At 36.9% G+C, this 18,070-nt stretch overlaps 1 protein-coding gene across 2 annotated transcripts in view; it reads right to left on the bottom strand.

Annotated features, from left to right (window-relative positions):
- Positions 1 to 11,311: 11,311 nt before the first annotated feature.
- The window catches only part of ZCRB1 (zinc finger CCHC-type and RNA binding motif containing 1), a 23,509-nt gene continuing 16,750 nt past the window's right edge, over positions 11,312 to 18,070 (bottom strand). Inside the window, exon 9 of one of the 2 annotated variants that reach the window (XM_029954896.1) lies at positions 11,312 to 11,326. The gene's annotated coding sequence lies outside the window, so the exon portion shown is untranslated. Of the gene's footprint in view, positions 11,327 to 15,159; positions 15,175 to 18,070 lie in introns of those variants that run through there. The other variant, XM_029954897.1, reaches the window with a different exon arrangement.

Genomic DNA, 18,070 nt, shown 5'->3' with positions numbered 1-18,070 from the left:
ATTATCTGGCACTATGCACAGCATTTAGTGTAGTATTTTCCATTTCTTTCTTGGGTAATGAGAGAGAGGTTGAGTTATGAACCAAGGTGATAAAGCCACTTTAGTTTATTTAACTAATTGACTCTGTTTGAGGTGCTGTCATATCATGTTAAATGTGAGTAATGTAACTAAAGAGATGGTGACCAGAGTGGTGGTTTGCTTATATTTAGTTCTTAGTACAATAATCATGTAGAAAAAGACATAATGATCGTTTTATTCATATTATGTCAAATTAATGACTTCAAATGAAACAATGGGTTTTCTGGGTTATACACAGCTCCACTGATAACAATGATGGTTTCCCACTCCCACCCAGAACATCAGCATAACCTAACAATGGAGAAACTATTTAAAATTTACTTTTACAAAACTCTATGGTCATCCTAATAGTCTTATGTTAATTCAGAACTTTTTTGAGTTTACAGAATTCAAGGCAATATTAATAGGTAACAACTATGCTTTGACTGAATTTTTAAAATTATTATTATTTTTTTAATGTTTACTTGTTTTTGAGAGAGAGAGAGACAAAGTGTGAGTGGGGGTTAAAAGGAGGGAGAGGGAGGGGGAGAGACAGAATCCAAAGCAGGCTCCAGTCTGAGCTGTCAGCATAGAGCCCGACACGGGCCTCGAGATCATGACCAGAGCCAAAGTCAGATGCTTAACTGACTAAGTCATCCAAGCACCCCTTTATTTTTATTTTTATTTTTTAAAGTAAGCTCCATGCCCAACTTGAGGCTTGATCTCATGACCCTGAGATCAAGCGTTACATGCTCCACCAACTGAGTCAGCCAGGTGTCCCTGAAAATATTATTATTTTATAATAATTTTATACAAGATTATTAAACACAGTTTCCTATTCTTTCCAGTTAAAAAAAAAGTAAGAATTGTGTTAGGATCCATATTGGTAAGTGCATCCAGAGCCAAACAACAAAAGGCTCTATGAAATATAATAGTTTTGATTCAAACAGCTTATTTAGGGAGTTTATTCTTGAGTGTTTTGCTTTTCTATCTTGAACATCCAGAAATTAATATTGGTTTGTTTTTGGTGAGAAAGCAACTAAATGGCTAGTGATTAGCATTAGCAGTTTTGCTCACCCTTTGTCCTTGAGTTCAATTCAGTAATAAAAAGATGGTGTAGGCAATTAGTTTCATCACATATCTAGTAATATTTCATTATATACTGAGCTGATGGATGCTAAGTTGTGGAACTCTGAATTCTGATATCCTCCTCTGGAGAATGTTGAGCTTTATTCTAGCAGCCAGTTATAGTACTGGAGAATCCTCCTGATCTCCTTGAGTCTTGATTATAGATTTGTTTAGTGTGAATCTATTTAGGTTTTGTCCTAGGGCATTATTTTCCAGGAACTTGGTCTTTACTCAGAAAGCATGGCCCTTCTGGGGGTTCAACAGAGTGTGCAAGGTGTTCACTAAGCTCCTGTAACTTGTAGGGTGTCAGTTAAGGGCCTAAATTAATCATTTGGTATGTGGGCATCCAACTGTCCCTGCATCGTTTATAGGGAAGACTATCCTTTTCCTTATTTGAGTGCATAGGACCTTTGTCAAAAATTGATTGACCATAATTGGAATAGTTTATTTCTACAGTCAAAATTCTGTTCCATTTTTTTCCATGCCTATTCTTATGCCAGAACCATACTCTCTTAATTATTCTAGGTTTATGTACATTTTTGAAATCAGGTGGTATAAGTCCTTTATTCTCTTCAAGGTTGTATTGGCTATTGTAGGTTCTGTGTATTTTCATACACATTTCAGGATCAGCTTGTTAATTTCATAAAAAGCCTGCTAGACTATGGGTAGGGGTTACATCGACCTTGTCATCAACTTAGGAAGCCTTGCCGTTTTAATAATATCAAATCCATGACGTATGAATACGCAGTATCTTCCCACTTACTTAAATCTTTTAGTTTCTCTCCGTAATGTTTACATTTTTTCAATGTAAAAAATCTTGCACTTCTTTCATTCAGTTTATTCCTAAACATTTTGTTCTTTCTGGTGATATCGTAAATAGAATGGTTTTCTTATTTTCATTTTCATATTGTATCTTGATAGAAGAATGCAGTTGATTTTTGTCCATGAATCCTGTGATTTTGCTGAACTCATTTATTAGTTTTTATAATTTTTTTGTGAATTTCTTAGAATTTCCATATATATGATCACATTGTCTACAACTAAAAATAATTTTACTTCTTTCCAATTTGTAGGCATTTTATTTCTTTTTCTTGCCAGGTTGCACTGGCTAGAATATCTAGTATGATGTTTAAGAGGTAAAAGCAAAGATCTTTACCTTATTCCCAGTATTAAAAGCAAAACCTTCAGAATGTCACCATTAAGTATAATGTTTACTGTATATTAATCAGATTAAGGAAGTTACCTTTTATTACAAGTTTTCTAAGCGTTTTTATCGTGGATGAGTACTGAATATTGTTAAAATAAATGCTTTTATGCGTGCATTAAGATGATTATGTAGTTTTTGCCCTTTATTCTAGTAAAGTGACGTATTAATTAATTTTTGTGTGTTAACTATCCCTGTACACTGGAATAAATAGCTTTTGGCCCTGGTGTAAAAAACTTTATTCCCAGTATAATTAATATGTTGTTATATTAGTTTCAGGTGTACAATACAGTAATGCAACAATTCTGTACGTTAGTGCTCGTCATGATAAGTGTACTTTTAATCCCCTTAACCTACTCCATTCATCCCCCACCCACCAACCTTCTGGTAACCAGCAGTGTGTCTTCTACATTTGAGGGTCCAGTTTTTAAAATTCTTTTTTAATGTTTATTTAAACATTAAACTCTCTTTGAAAAAGAGTGTGTACATGAGCAGGAGAGGGGCAGAGCAGGGGACAGAGGATCCGAAACAGGCTCTGTGCTGACAGCAGACACCCCAGTACAGACTTGAACTCACAAACTGTGAGATCATCACCTGAGCCAAGGTCAGACACTTAACAGACTAGGCTACCCAGGTGCCTCTAAGAGTCCACTTTTTTAAGTTATCTCTTTTTCCCCCTTCTGTTCATTTGTTTTGTTTTTTTAATTCCATGTATGGAAGAAATCCTATGGCATCTTACTCTGACTGACTTATTTCACTTAAAATTATACCCCTAGGACTACCTTGGTGGCTCAGTCAGTTAAGTGTCCAACTCCTGATTTTGGTTCAGGTCATTATCTCACAGTTCATGAGTTCAAGCCCTGCATCAGTCTCTGTGCTGACAGCACGGAGCCTGCTTGGGATGCTCTGTGTCCCTACTCACCTTCCTGCTTGCACTGTCTCTTAAAAATAAGCATTAATGAAATTATACCCCCTAGAACCACCTATGTATTGCAAATGGCAAGATTATATTCTTTTTTATGGCTGAATAATATTCCTATATATATATATGCGCTACATCTTCTTTCTTTGTTCATCTATGGGTGGATACTTGGCTGATTCCATAATTTAGCTATTATAAGTAATGCTTCAATAAACATAGGTGCATGTATCTTTCTAAATTAGCCTCTTTGTATTCTTTGGGAAAATATCCAGTAGTAGAGTTACTGGGTCATATAGTAGTTCTCTTTTTAATTTTTGAAGTAACCTACATACTGTTTTCTATACTTGCTGCACCAGTTTACATTCTCACCAACAGTGGAATAGGGTTCTTTTTTCTCTACATCCTCACCACTTGTTTCTTGTCTTCTTGACTTTAGCCATTCTTACATTCTCATTGTAATTTTGATTTGCATTTCCATGATAATGAGGTGATATTGAGCATCTTTCCACGTGCCTGTGGGCCATCTGGATGTCTTCTTTGGAAAAATGTCTGTTCATGTCTTCTCATTTTTTATTTGGATTATTTGTTTTTTTGGTGTTGAGTTATATAAATTCCTTATATATTTTGGACACTAACTCCTTATTGGGTATATCATTTGAAAATATCTTTTCTTTTTCACTAGGTTGTCTTTTTGTTTTATTGATTATTACCTTTGCTATGCAGAAGCATTTTATTTTGATGTAGTCCTAATAATTTATTTTTGCTTTTGTTTCCCTTTCCACAGGAGTCATATCTAGAAAAGTGATGCTATGGCCAATGTCAGAGTAATTACTACCTGTGGTCTCTTCTAGTATTTTTGTGGTTTCAAGCCATACATTTAGGCCTCTAATCAATTTTGAATTTATTTTTGTGTATGGTGTAAGAAAGTGGTCTAATCTTATTCTTTTTTTTAAATTTTTTAATGTTTTATTTATTTCTGAGACAGAGAGAGACAGAACATGAGTGGGGAGGGGCAGAGAGAGAGGGAGACACTGAATCTTAAGACAGGCTCCAGTTTCTGAGCTAGCTGTCAGCACAGAGCCCCATGCGGGGCTCGAACCCACAAACCGTGAGATCATGACCTGAGCCGAAGCCGGATGCTTAACCAACTGAGCCACCCATGCGCCCCTATTTACCCCTCTTTAAATGTTTTGTAGAATTCACCTGTGAAGCCATCTGGTCCTGGACTTTTGTTTGTTGAAAGTTTTTTAAATTCAATTTCATTGCTGGTGATCAGTCTGCTCAAATTTTCTAATTCTCCCTGATTCAGTTTTGGGAGATTATATGTTTCTAGGAATTTGTCCATTTCCTTTAGGTTGTCCAATTTGTTGGCATATAATTTTTCATAATATTCTCTTATAATCTTTTGTATTTCTGTGTATTTGATTATTATTTCTCCTGTTTCATTTTTTATTTTGTTTGAGTTCTCTCTCTCTCTCTCTCTCTAATCTTTTCAAAGAAGCAGCCCCTGGTCATTTACCTCATATTATTTTTTAGTTTCTGTTTTGTTGATTTCTGTTCGGATCTTTATTTCCTTTCTTCTCCCAGTTTGGAGTTTAGTTTGTTCTTTTTCTAGCTCCTTTTAGGTGTAAAGGCTAATTTGAGATTTTTTTTTTTTTTTTTTTTGCTTCTTGAGGTAACTCTGTACTTTTATAAATTTCCTTCTTAGAACAGCTTTTGCTTCATCCAAAGTTTTCAGACCATTGTGTTTTCATTTTCAGTTGGCTTCATGTATTTTTTAATTTCTTTATTGACTTCTTTGTTGACCCATTTACCATTTTGTAGCATGTTGTTGAATCTTTCTATGTTTTTCCCAGATTTTCTCTTGTGGTTGATTTCTAGTTTCATAGAGTTGTGGTTGGAAAAGATGTATGGTATGATTTTGATCTTTTTGAATTTCATGAGACTTGCTTTATGGTCTAATATGTAATCTATTCTGGAGAATGTTCCATGGGCACTTGTAAGGAATGTATATTCCTCTGATTTAAGATAGAATGTTCTGAATATATCTGTTAGATCCATCTGGTCTAAGGTGTCATTCAAAGCCATTGTTTCCTTGTTGATTTTCTATTTGGATGGTCTGTCATGTAGGTGGGTTATTGAAGTCCCCTACTTTTATTGTATTACTCTCTATTACCTCCTTTATGTTTGTTAATAGCTATTTTATGTATTTGGGTTCTCTTGTATTGGGTGCATAAATATTTACAATTGTTATATCTTCTTGTTGGAGTTTCTTTTATGATTATGCAATATCCTTCTTTGTCTCTTGTTACAGTCTTTGTTCTAAATTCTATTTTGGGGTGCCTGGGTGGCTCAGTCAGTTAAGCGACTGGCTTCAGCTCAGGTCATGATCTTACAGTTCATGGGTTCGAGCCCTGTGTTTGGTTCTGTGTTGACAGCTAGCTCAGAGCCTGGAGCCTGCTTCAGATTCTGTAACTCCCTCTCTCTCTGACCCTTCCCTGTTCGCGCTGTCTCTCTCTGCCTCTCAAAAATAAATAAAACATATTTTAAAAAATTCTATCTTGTCCAATGTAAGTATTGCTGCCCTGGCTTTGTTTTCACTTCCATTTGCACAATACATGCTTTTACATTCCCTCACTTTCAATCTGTGTGTGTTTTTGGGTCTGAAATGAGTCTCTTAATTTGCAACTATGTGGATGGAACTGGAAGGTATTATGCTAAGTGAAATTAGTCAAAGAAAGACAAATATCATATGACTTCCCTCATATGAGGAATTTAAGATACAAAACAGATGAACAAAGGGAAGGGAAGCAAAAATAATATAAAAACAGGAAAGGGGACAAAACATAAAAGACTCTTAAATATAGAAAATAAACAGAGGGTTGCTGGAAAGATTGTGGGAGGGGGGATGGGCTAAATGGGTAAGGGGCATTAAGAAATCTACTCCTGAAATCATTGTTGCACCATATCTAACTAACGTGGATGTAAATTAAACAATAAATAAATTAAAAACAATAAATTAGAAAAATGAAATGAATCTCTTGTAGGCAGCATATAGATAGGTGTTGCTTTTTATCCATTCTGTCACTCTGTGTCTTTTCATTGGAGCATTTAGTTCATTTGCATTCAACTAATTATTGACAGGTATGTACTTACTGCCATTTTATTACTTTATTACTCCACTCTTTTCTCATGTCCAGTATTTTCATGACTTTTAGTTTAAATTCTCTTTCAGGCATATTCTTAATATCCATTACATTTAGCTCTCTTGCTGTTCTTTCATTTGGGGTTTATTCTTCTGTCTCCTCATTTTATCTAACTCTCTGCATCTGTTTCTCTGTGTTAAAAAAAAACAAAAGCCAGCTATGTCTCCTGCATTTGAAAGGAGTGGCTTTATGAAGAAGGGTCCTGTAGTGTCTGCAGTGCAACGTCCCTTGTTCCCCAGGACCTGGCACTTCAAGGGTGTCTCCCATGTGTGTTGCATGTGCCCTATTGTGGCTGAGCAGCATTTGCCATCAGTCCAGTTGTCTGCAATGGCTTTCTTTGCCCGTTAAGGGCACAGTTTGGTCCCTGTGTCCAGAGTTGTCACACTGAATTGCAGGGTGCTCTCCCTGTGTTGTCCTGAGATGCTTTTGTTGGTGGGTGGGACCTGCAGGCAGACCAGCTGCCTGCCTCCACTGCCTGCCTCCAGCGGGGGCTGAAGTCAGACTGATGTGTATGGTTACCTTCCCCTCTTTCCAGGGCAGGAGTCACTTTGGAGTGGTGTTGCCTTTGTACAGGCTGCTTGCATGGTGCCACTTTGGATGGACTCTTGCTGAGGGCATGTTGAAAGGGGGAGTCCACAGTTTAGTGAGGTGAGGTGTGTGATGTTAGCAAGGGGTGCTTTGGTCTGCTGTTGGGAAGGACCTGGAGCTGCTTTGGATGGACTCCTGCAGAGCAGATTGGCAGTCATGTGGTTGTTATTCGCAAGCTGGTTGGAGAGCATTCACATTGTTTCCCCCAGGTGTCTGTGTTTCCAGGTTGGGGGGTGGAGGAGGAAAGTGGTGCCCCCCAACTCTTTGGTTTTTGGAGAAGTCTCCTAAAGATCCCTGTTCTCTCAACACACTTTCTGAGATCAGCAAATAAATCTTCCCATATACCCCAGGTGTCTTTCAAACTTGCTTCTATGTGGTATCTTACTGGGGTTGTTGGTTATACTGTCTCTTTAAGGGCAGGGACTCAGTTTTCTTTCATCCTCTGACTCTCCCAGAGCCAAGCGACTGGTTTTTAAATTCCAGGTGTTAAGACCCACTGACTATAACTCCCAAAATTAAGCTCCTCTGGTTTTGAAAGCCAAATATTATGGGGATTTGCCTGGGGGGCCTGGTGAGTGTGCTCCTCTCCCTTCTCTGCTCCTGCGGTGTCCCGCTCTCCTGAGTTAGAGTCTCCTGGGTCAGTTTGGTTCCCAATCATGTCTCCACTCTTCCTACCTTGTTCTACATTTAGCTGTGGATAGTCTGTTCTTCCAGTCTTTGGATCATTTTTTTTTTTGGAGTTATTTATACTGATGTGGGTGTTCTCTAGGTATATCCATTGGATGGATGTAAGTTTAGGATCTTCCTACTCTGCCATCTTCCCTGGAAGTCCAGTATAACTTTTTTTTTTTCCATATTACTGGATTTTGTTGGCTAGTATTTTGTTGAGGATTTTTGTGTCTATATTCATAAAGGATATTGGTCTGTAGTTTTCTTGTGATGTCTTTGTTTGGCTTTGATATTAAGTTAATACTAGCTTTATAGAATGAATGTAGAGGTATTCCCTCCTCCATTTTCTAGAAGAGTTTGCAGAAGATGGGTATTAGTTTTTCCTTAAATATTTGAAAGAATTCGCAAGTGAAGCTAGATGGGCCTGAGATTTTCTTTATGGGAATATTTTAAAATACGAATTCCATTTCTTGTTATAGGATGTAGTAGGCACCCCCCCCAAGATATTAATGTCCTTCCTAATCCCTTGTGTCTATGAATATATTACTTTACATGACAAAAGAGATTTTTTCTGTTTTTTTAAACTCTCTATATTATTTATTTCTGCTTTGATTTTTATTATTTCCCTTCTTCTACTCACCTTGGGTTTTGTTTGTTCTTCTTTTTCTAGTTCCTTTAGGAGTGATTATGTTGAGGAATTTGAGATGGAGAGAATATTCTGGATTATCCATCAGAGCCCAGTGCAAGCACAAGTGTTCTTAAAAGTGAAAAAGGGAGAAAAAGAGGTCAGAATAATTTGATATGCAAAACACTTGACCTGCCATTACTGACTCTGAGGATGAAGAACGGTGCTCATGAGCTGTGGAATGCAGGTGTCCTCTAGAAGCTGGAAAAAAATCAGGTTGCCCCCTAGAGCTTCCAGACAGGAATGCAGTCCAACTGACACCCTTGATTTTAGTCTAGTGAAATGTAGAGCAGAGAGTTGAACTTCTAACTTACAGAACTGCAAAATATTAAATTTGTGTTGTTTTATATATATCATACTTTCCTTATCCATTTGTCTACGTAGGAGGACTTATGTTATTTCCTTGTCTTGGCTATTATAAATAATGGACCCCCCTCAATAAACAGGGGTTCATAAAACTTTTCAAGTTAGTTTTTATGTTTTGCTGGGGTAGATACCCAACAGTGGAGTTATTGGATCATATGGTATTTCTATTTTATTTTTAATTTATTAAAAAAATTTTAACTAAACTCTCCCCCAACATGGGGCTCAAACTCATGACCCTGAGATCAAGAGTTGCATGTTCTACCAACTGAGCCAGCCAGGTACCCCATGGTCTTTCCATTTTTAATTTTTTGAGGATCGTCCATACTGTTTTCCACAGTGGCTATACCAATTTACATTCCCACCAGCAGTACACAAGGGTTCCTTTTTTCCACATCCTTGTCAACACTCACTGTTTCTTGTGTTTTTGATTTTAGGCATTCTAACAGGTGTGTGGTGATATCTCATTGTGGTTTTGATTTGTAGTTCCTTGATGAGTGATGTTGAGCATCTTTTCATGTGTCTTTTGGTTATCTGGGTGTCTATTCAGGCCCTCTGCACACTGTTTAATTGGACTCTTTATTTTTTTTTAGTGTGAGCTGTATACATTCTTTATATATTTTGAATATTAACCCTTTATTGGATATATCATTTGCAAATATCTTCTCCTGTTCAGTATGTTGTCTTTTGTTTGTTAATGATTTCCTTCATTTAAAATTTTTTTTATTTTGATATATTACCAATAATTTATTTTTGGTTTTGTCTCCCTAGTCTCAGGAGACATATCTAGAAAAATATCGCTATACTTGATGTCAGAGAAATTACTGCCTCTTCTAGGATTTTTATTGTTTCCGGCATCACATTTAGTTCTTTAATCCATTTTGAGTTTATTTTTGTGTATGGTGTTAGAAGTAGTCCAGTTTCATACTGGAAGTATGTCCATTTCATAGCATGTAGCTATCGTTTTTCCATCACCATTTTTTTAAAAAATACTGTCTTTTACTCATTGTATATTCTTGCCTCCTTTGTCATAGATTCATTGACCATATAAATGTGGGTTTGTTTCTGGGTTTCCATTGTGTTCCATTGATCTGTGTGTCTGTTTTTGTGCCAGGACCATACTGCTTTGATTTTTTTTTTTTTTTTTTTTAGCATTTATTTGCTTTTGAGAGAGAGAGAGACACTGAGCATGAGTGGGGGACAGTCAGAGAAAGAGGGGGACACCGATTCAGGAGCAGGCTCCAGGCTCTGAGCTGTCAGCTCAAATCCACGAACTGTGAGATCATGACCTGAGCCAAAGTCGGCCAATTAACCAACTGAGCCACCCAGGCACCACAGTACCATACTGTTTTGATTACTACTGCTTTGCAGTATACCTTGAAATCTGGAATTGTTATCCCTTTAGCTTTGTTCGTTTTCCCCAAAATTTCTTTGGCTGCTCAGGATCTTTTGTAGTCCATACAAAATTTAGGATTATTTGTTCTAATTCTGTAGAAATGCCATCTGTATTTTGATAAGGATTGCTTTGGATAATTTGGACATTTGTCAATATTCTTCCAATCCATGAGCATGGAATATCTTTCCATTTGTGTCATTTTCAGTTTCTTTCATCAGTGTTTTATAGTTTTCAGAGCATAGGTCCTTCATGCCTTGGTTAAGTTTATTCCTAGGTATTTATTATTTTTGGTGCAATTGGTAAATGGTATTATTTTAAAAATTTCTCCTTTTGGCAATCTTGCTGATAGTGTACAAAAATGCTCCTGATTTCTTATTTTATATCCTACCACTGTACTGAATTCATTTATTACTTCTAGTAGTTTTTTGATGGAGTCTAGGATTTTCTTTGTATTGTATCATGTTGTCAGCAAACTGATATTTACTTAGAATGTTATATATGAACCCCAAGGTAATCACAAACCTAAAATCTATGATAGATACACAAAAGATAAAGAGAAAGAAAGCCAAACAAAACACTATAGATACTTATTGATCACAAAAAAAGAGAGCAAGAGAATAAATGAACAAAGAAGAACTAAAACAACCAGAAAATAAAATTTGAAGCTGGCAATAAGTACATACCTATCAATAATTACTTCAAATGCAAATGGCCTACAGATTCCTGGGTGGCTAAGTTGATTAAGTGTCTGACTCTTGATTTCAGCTCAGGTCATGATCTCAAGGTCCGTCAGTTCAAGCTCAGCATTGGCCTCTGTGCTGACAGCATGGAATCTGCTTGGGATTCTCTCTCTTCTTCTTTCTCTGCCCCTCCCCTGCTTGTGCATGTGCTTTCTCTCTCTAAAAATAAATAAATAAAAAAAAATAAATGCAAATGGCATAAATACTCCAATCCAAAGACACAGAGGGGGGAAAAACATAAGGTTGTGGAATATGTAAAAAATAACCAAGACCTATCTATATGCTGCTTACAAGACACTCACCTGAGACCTTAAGATTCATACAGACCAAAAGTGAAGGGACAGAGAAACATTCATCTTGCAAATTAACTGAAAAAAAAAAAAAAGCCAAGGTAGCAATGCTTATATTAGACAAAATAGACTTTAAAACAAAGACTGTAACAAGAGACAAAGAAGGGCATTCCATAAAGGGACCAATCCAGTACAGTGCCATAACAATATAAATATCTACACATTTGACACTGGAACACCTAAATACATAAAGCAAATATGAATGGACCTAAAGTGAAAAACTGATGGTAATACAATAACAGTAGGGCATTTTAATGCTCCACTTATATCAATGGATAGATTATCCAGACAGAAAATCAATAAGGAAACAATACTTTGAATGACATATTGGACCAGATGAACATAACAGGTATATACAGAACAGTGCATCTAAAAACAACAGAATACACATTCTTTTTGAATGTACATCTCCAGGATAGCTCACTTATTAGGCCATAATACAAGCCTCAGTAAACTTAAGAAGATTGAAATCATACCTTACAACTTTCCTGACCATAACGGTATGGAATTAGAAATAAATCACATGAAAAAAGGCTGAAGAAAACACAACCACCTGGATACTAAACAACATGATACTAAACAACCAGTGGGCCAATGATGCACTCAAAGAAGAAATCAGAAAATACATGGAGAAAAATGAAAATGAAAACACAATGTTCCAAAATCTCTAGGACACAGAGAAAGCAGTTCTGAGAGGGAAGTATACAGCAATACAAGTGGAGAAACAAGAAAAAACCCAAATAAACAATCTAACCTCACTCCTGAAGGAACTAGAAAAAGAACAAACAAAACCCAAGGTGAGTAGAAGAAGGGAAATAATAAAAATCAGGGCAGAAATAAATAATAGAGAGACCCCCAAAAAAAAAAAAAAACCCCGAAAAAAAAAAATCAATGAAACCAGGAGCTGGTTCTTTGAAAAGATAAACAAAACTACAAACCCTTACTCCTACTCCTCAGGAAAAAAAGAGAAAGGGCCCAAATAAATAAAATCAGAAATGAGAGAGAAGTAACAATGAATACCACAGAAATGCAAAGGATTATAAAAGAATATATGACAAAATATATGCCAACAACCTGGACAACCAATAAGAAACAGATGAATTCAGGAGGCACCTGGGTGGCTCAGCGTTGGTTAAGCTTTCGACTTGGGCTCAGGTCATGATCTCACAGTTCATGGGTTTGAGCCCCACGTCGGGCTCTGTGCTGACAGCTGGCTCCGAGCCTGGAGCCTGCTTCAGATTCTGTGTCTCCCTCTCTCTCTGACCCTCTCCTGCTCGTGCTGTCTGTCTCTCAAAAATAAATAAAAAACATTAAAAAAAAAGAATAAAAAAAAAAGAAACAGATAAATTCCTAGAAACATACAGTCTTCCAAAACTGAACCAGGAAGAAACAGAAAATCTGAATGGACTGATTAAAGATAATAAGATTGAACTGGTAATCAAAAAACAAAACAAGTCCAGGACCAGATGGCATCACAGACGAATTCTACCAAATATTTATTTATTTACTTTTAAATGTTTATTTATTTTGAGAGAAAGCGTGAGAGCAAGTGAGCAGAAGCCTGGGGAGGGGCAGAGAAAGAGGGAGAGAGATAGAATCCCAAGCAGGTCCCATGCTATCAGTGTGGAGCCAATGTGGGGCTTGAACCTACAAACTTTGAGATCATAACCTGAGCTGAAACCAAGAGTCAGGAGCTCAACTGACCCACTACCCAGGCACCCCTACCATTTAAAGAAGAGTTAATACCTATTCTCAAGCTTTTTCAAAAAATAGAAGAGGAAAGAAAGCTTCCAAATACATTCTACCAGGCCAGAATTACCCTGATAACCAAAAACCAATAAAGACAGCACAGCTAAAGAAAACTACAGGCCAAAATTCCTGATGAACACAGATGCAAAAACCCTCAGCAAAATATTAGCAAACCACATACAATACATTAAAAAGAACATTCATCAGGATTCAGTGGTATTTATTCCTGGGATGCAAGGTGGTATCAGTATTCACAAATCAATCTGTGCCATACACCACATCAATAAAACAAAGGATGAAAATTATACGATTATCTCAAAAGATGCAAAAAAAAAAAAACATTTGAAAAGATTTAACAGCCACTCATGATAAACACTCTCAACAAAATGGGGACAGAGGGAAAATAACAATATAATAAAGGCCATATATGAAAAACCTATAACTAACATCATGCTCGATGGTGAAAAACTGAGAGAGTTTCTCCTAAGATCAAGAACAAGTCAAGGATGTCCACTGTCAACAGTTTTATTTAACATAGAACTGTGAGTCCTGGCCATAGCATTCAGACCAAAAAAGGAAACAAGAGGCATCTGTGCTGGTAAAGAAGTTAAAACTGTCATGATTTTCAGACAACAGGATCATTCCATTAAATACACAGCTGACTCTTTATGACCTGGATGTGGGGTATTAGAAAAAGAGAAGTATCAAGGACTACTCCAAGACTTTTGGCCTCAACTGAAGAATGGAGTCAACATTAATAGAGGCGAGAACTGCTTTAGAGGTAGCTGATTTAGAAGATTAGGAGTTCAGTTTGGGACAGTTAAAGTGGAGATCTCATGAGATTTGCAAGCGGAGCTCATTTAAAAAATTTAAAGAAGGCATTTGGGCATAATGTATTTGATTTTTTAAGCTTTAACTTTAAAATTTGCTGGCTCTTCCAACAAATATTTCCAATGTTGGAAAATCATTAAGAAAGAACTGTTCTAAGGAAAATTGTTATTCACTTGTTAGTAACACGGAATTTAATCCACCTTGTCCTAATTAATAAGGGAGTAACATAGTTTTAGTACTTATTAAGGGAAGCATCATAGCATAGAAGTTTAGTGTATAGATTCCAGAGCCAGTTTGCCTGGATTTAAGTTGTTGTTGTGCTTGACTGTGTGTTTTTGGGTACATTACCTCACCTCTCCCTGTCCAAATTATTTTATCTATATAACAATGAAAATGATGTCTGTCTAAAAGGAATTAAATTAGCTTATATTTTGTAGAGTTTTTAGGACAGTGCCTAAGTACATGGTGCTAAATATATAATACAAATTGTCTTTCAGATAATTTGCTAAAAGCTTGTTTTGTTTAACTTGACTATGCTCATAAAGCTTTTAACCAAGCAATACCATTTTCTTTAAAAGGTTATGTGTTTCACATAATGCCATGTATCTGGAAAGATGTGCTGATGAGAAATGCAATGCTTCTGGAAAAGAATCTAAGACTACATTCTTTAAAAACAGTTTTCTCCTGGTCTGCTTATTCTAGGTAACACATCTTAACTGAAATTATTAATCCATTCTATCTATAGTAGGTATGGATTCTTATAATTCTTAAAATTTGAATCTTATAAAAGGAATTTTTAAAAATAATTGACATTGGCTCAATGCATTCTGTGGACTTAGGTTTCAATCTCTGACTGTAATTATTTATGTTGTTACTCTGAGTAACACTGGTTATCAAACTGCTTTCCAAAGACGCTTTTCCCTCTTTCCATATGTTCTGCAAATAGTTTGTGAAAATCGTTTATTTTGGGAAATGGTTTATTGTTTGTTGCTGCACTTCTATTTCCTCTGTGCGTTCTGCTTAGCTTCTTCAGTATTAGGTACTCTTTTAAGTTCTTTTGACAGATAAGTAATTTCCACATTGATTTCAAACTGAAAGTAGATACCACATTGCATAGGAATACCCTCAGTCTATGTGGATGGAGCGGGTCTGGCTTGACTTCTCATCCTGAATCAGGACAGGTCTGGCCAATTAGTTTTTTTTCTGGGACTTTTGCTGGCAACCTTGGGGAAGAAGGTTCTCATTATCAGGACTCCTAGCTTTAGGGATACAGGTGGTCATCTTTGCTGTAACATAAAGAAAGCTTGTTGGAAAATGTAGTGCAGAGAAGAGCAATGGTTAAGAGGCAAATAGATTTCTAATTACATTTTTAACCCCTTCATCTATTTCTTTAGTTGGATATTTCAGTTATGTGATCCAATGGCCCTTCCTCTCATTTTTAAGTCATGCTTTACTGATCTACTCTATATTCTTTTTAAAAAAATTTGGGGGAGGGCGTCTGGGTGGCTCAGTTGGTGGAGCCAACTCTTGATTTTGGCTCAGGTCATGATCCTAGGGTTGCGGGATCAAGCGCTGCACTGGGCTCCACATTTTGGAGCTGCTTAAAATTCTCCCTCACTCTCTCCTTCTGCCCCCTCCCCTGGTCACACATGCTCTCTTAAAAAAAAAAATTCTCTATGCTCAACGTAAGGCTTGAATTCATGCCCCTGAGATCAAGAGTTGCACTCTACTGACTGAGCCAGCCAGGCACTATCCTATGGTATATTCTTCTGTGTAAAGCTTTCAGGTACTTCTCTAGATATGGTAGCCAAAGTTTTACTATTTAAACATTTTAATGCGTATATATTTCATGATACTATTGTGTACCACTTATAAAATAAGGAACTGAATTAACATTTAATTGTATGGGACCTATATGGGTTCTATTACATGTGGCCTGATTTTCGTGATAATCTGAAAATTATAATTGGCAGTTTTAATTTTTCAAAAAACTTTTTAAATGTTTTTTATTTATTTTTGAGAGACAGTGCGAACAGGGGAGGGTCAGAGAGAGAGGGAGACACAGAATCTGAAACAGGCTCCAGGCTCTGAGCTAGCTGTCAGCACAGGGCCCAATGAGGGGCTCGAATCCACGAACCATGAGATCATGACATGAGCTGAAGCAGGACACTTAACCAACTGAGCCACCCAGGCACCCCAATTGGCAGTTAAAATTGACATCTAGTCAAAAAAGCAGTTGAGGAGCACGTGGGTGGCTCAGTTGGTCAACTCTTAATTTTGGTTGTCATGATCCTAGGATTATGTATTTGAGCCCTGCATCTGAGTTCACAGCATGGAGTCTGCTTGGGATGCTCTCTCTCCCTCTCTCTCTGCCCTTCCCATGCTCATGTGCATGCTCTCTCTCTCTCTCTCAAAAATAAACTTAAGAAAAAAAGCAATTGGGTTTATAAATGATTGCAGAAGTTAAGATGGGCATTTTCTGATTGGCAAATGCTTTTTTATTAGAAATCACCAAGTCTATTACAGGTCCATGGCCCCTTTCTCTGAAACCCTTGGGGCTAGATAAATTTTTAAAATCAGAATGCTTCAGCTCCTCTAAGCTCCCTACTTTTTTTGGTCTGGTTATTTGGATCACTAGTGTGTTGGAGGCTTTCCTCAAAAGTTTGTTGATGATAATCTATTCATATTTTAATGTGAAACACTAAAAAGCTGAACAGAAGCATCTGGCACCTCCACTGCCTTGGGCATGTTAACCTGGGGGATTTTAATACTGAACTTTTTCTTTAGGCCCCCAAATATCCAGTGTCTATATACATTTTCTCCAGGAAAGGACCCCTCTATCCTTTGAGGTAAATGAACCTACCTGATAGTGTTTTGACATAAGCAGGGAAAAGATACTGCGGATGTCATGGCTTGCCACAAATAAGAGGTGACCCACAGGGAGGGTCTTGGGGGCCTAACTGCTCTTTACACAAAAATTTCAACCAGTTATGTTTACATATTTTGTGTGGTAAAATATACATAAGATAAAATTTACCATTTAACCATTTTTAAGCATACAATTCAGGACATTAAAGTATATTCACAACATTGTGTAACCATCACCACTATTTATACCCAAAACTTTTTCATCATCTCAAACAAAAACTCTACCCAACACTAATACTCCCTTTCCCCTTTCTCTCCCAGTCCCTAGTAACCTCTAGTCTACTTTCTGTCTATACCAATTTGCCTATTTTAGGTATTCATCATGTAAGTAAAGTCATATGCTTGTCCTTTCATGTTGTTTTTACCTTTTTATTTTTCAAATAACTCAGATTAAGTAAATGGCCTAAAGCCATGAGCCAACATGGCCAAAAGAACCTACGTATCTTTGTCAAATAAACTATATACATGTATGTATTTTATTTTCAATTTAGTAACATACAGCATAGCCTTGGCTTCAGGAGTAGAACCCAGTGATTCATCACTTACATATAACACCCAGTGCTCATCCCAACAAGTGCCCTCCTTACTGCCTGTCACCCATTTAATCCACCCCCACCTCCACCCGTCAACCCTCAGTTTGTTCTTTGTATTTAAGAGTTTCTTGGGGTGCCTGGGTGGCTCAGCCGGTTAAGCATCTGACTTCAGCTCAGGTCATGATCTCGTGGTTCATGGGTTCGAGCCCTGCATTGGGCTCTGTGCTGACAGTTACCTCAGAGCTTGGAGCCTGTCTTCAGATTCTGTGTCTCCCTCTGACCCTCCCCTGCTCATGCTGTATCTCTCTCTCAAAAAAAAAAAAAAAAAAAAAAAAAAAAAAAAAAAAAAAAAAAAAAAGAAAAAGAAAAATTAAGAGTCTCTTATGGTTTGCCTCCCTCTGTTTTTATCTTATATTTTCCTTTCCTCCCCCTATGTTCATGTTAAGTTTCTCAAAGTCCACGAGTGGAATCATGTATTTGTCTTCCTCTGACTTACTTCGTGTAGCATAATACACTCTAGTTCCGTCCATGTGGTTGCAAATGGCAAGAAACTATAACTATTAGGCATTACTACTTTAATTTAGTAAACTTTTTCCATCCATATGCATATATGCACTATACCTAACAGATATTTTGCAACTGACATTATATCCAGAATTCTTCCATACCATTAGGAAGTCTCTGAAACATTTTAATGCTTCCTAATAATCCATCATTTTGG

Source organism: Suricata suricatta, chromosome 10 (genome assembly GCF_006229205.1).
Source record: "Suricata suricatta isolate VVHF042 chromosome 10, meerkat_22Aug2017_6uvM2_HiC, whole genome shotgun sequence".
NCBI classification, from domain to species: Eukaryota; Metazoa; Chordata; class Mammalia; order Carnivora; family Herpestidae; genus Suricata; species Suricata suricatta.
The sequence above is the reverse complement of the archived record's forward strand: the minus strand, read 5'-3'. Positions and strand labels throughout refer to the sequence as shown.